This window comes from Pristiophorus japonicus, unplaced genomic scaffold (assembly GCF_044704955.1).
Source record: "Pristiophorus japonicus isolate sPriJap1 unplaced genomic scaffold, sPriJap1.hap1 HAP1_SCAFFOLD_130, whole genome shotgun sequence".
In the NCBI taxonomy this organism is placed as follows: domain Eukaryota; kingdom Metazoa; phylum Chordata; class Chondrichthyes; family Pristiophoridae; genus Pristiophorus; species Pristiophorus japonicus.
In genome coordinates, this window is record NW_027250967.1 from 1,099,641 (window position 1) to 1,101,534 (window position 1,894).

The window sequence follows — 1,894 nt, forward strand, 5'->3', positions numbered from 1 at the left end:
CCCCATAGAAGAAGCAGAGGAAGAACAAGATACAGAGTTCACTCCAGCACAGGTGACCGAACACCGGAACCAAAGGGAGGAGAGCCCAGTCACTGTGGGCAGTCCGGATAGGCCTGAGGCACCGCAAACAGCAGACACACAGGCCAGCGCCCAACAACCGGAGCCCGAACTCAGGCGCTCTACAAGAGAGCGTAAACCACCAGAGAGACGCAACCTGTGATCCCAAAAAGACTTTGGGGTCATGTATTCAACCAGCATTGTAACCCATTTTTAAATTCAAAACCTGATAAAATTGACGACATGCAGCCAACGTGCAAAAGTAAGAATTATTTTAATCACCGTTAATTAGCCGATAACCTTCTTCAGAATGAAATAAATAATAATATAATTACTGAGGGACAGTGGTATCTTCAATCATTCATTTTCTCTTTATATGTGATGAAGTTTTATCCCTATCTCATTTACACGCTGTATGAGAATGGTTTAAAATTGTAAGTGTTTATGACCCAGTTGTAAAACCATTGATTGGATGTGTGCCGATTCTTGATAGGAGGAGCACTTGAGACCATAGTTCCAGTTCTATATATGTACCAATAGAATCAATTTCCACCAGTTTCTTTAAACCCAGTAACCTAATTTATTTCTAATGGGCTGGATGGAACATGATCCATGTAAAAAATTGTTATCGTTTTACTTGAACTGAATGCTCATAAAATATTGGAGTGGGAACTAATTGGATAACAGCACTGCTGGCAACATTTGCGGAATAGATTCGTGCAGCCAAAACGCACAATGACAACCTGGGACTGTGCAGCACCGAATACTCGGGGAAAAACAGTTAAACAATTCGTCCCTGGGTGGGCTCGAACCACCAACCTTTCGGTTAACAGCCGAACGCGCTAACCCATTGCGCCACAGAGACTGATGGACGTACAAGGTGCAAGACATCCAAAACCAGGGTGTCAGTCAGTTAAAGCTTCAGATTGCTCCGACCGGGATGGAACTTGTCCACTCTCAGTTGTACTTTTCCCAAATAAATGGAGGGACATTCATTGTGGATGCGTGGAAGCAGTCTGGTTCCGCACACTGCAGACACTTCCATGTCACCGCCAACCAGCTCTCCCCCAACCGGTGTGATCTACCTTCCAGCCTTCCGGTGCCTTGTCTGTGACAAAGTATTCTGATTGTCCCGAAGCCGGTATTAGGTTTGAATTCCTTTTCAGCTCCTGACTGCGGATATTCCTGTGATTAAACGGGAACTAAATGCTTACAGGGACAGTTGGATTCACCGTTTCTTTGCTTGGTGAAATTTCAAAGAATGAAAGCAACGCACATCAACCCCAAACATCCCGTGAGATGGAAGCCCAGTTGCTGTTTCAAGCTTGAATGCAGGTACCAGCAGAACTTATTCAAAGAAAGTCCAAGTCCCTGAGACGCCTGATTATTTGCACCAAACTCTTTGCAAAGAGTTGAGGTACATGTTTGGTGATCTGGGCACATCTTTCCCCAAACTACAACACTTCAAACATAACTCAATGGCTGTAAAGCGCTTTGGGGCGTCATGAGTTCCTGAAAGGCGCTGCAGATATGCAAGTCCTTCTTTACAAAAGTTCGATGCAATTTCAAAATATACGAGCAATATCAGGGCTCCTCTGGGACCCCTCGTAAATTTCAATTAACAACTTCGAAGGGAAATCACAGCCCGAGACCAACGAGCCAACTGTTTGACAAACGTGAAGATAAGGTGTAACCATGATCAAAGCATTTTTTTGTGTGTCGCTATTCAGAACATAAGAACTAGGAGCAGGAGTAGGCCATATGGTCCCTCGAGCCTGCTCCACCATTTAAGATGATCATGGCTGATCCGATCATGGACTCAAGTCCACATCCCTGC

General features: G+C 44.7%; 1 non-coding gene across 1 annotated transcript; it reads right to left on the reverse strand.

The window, feature by feature from the left end:
* Positions 1 to 848: 848 nt before the first annotated feature.
* Positions 849 to 922, reverse strand: trnan-guu (transfer RNA asparagine (anticodon GUU)). The gene has a single exon. It is a non-coding gene; the product is annotated as a tRNA-Asn (tRNA).
* Positions 923 to 1,894: the final 972 nt, after the last annotated feature.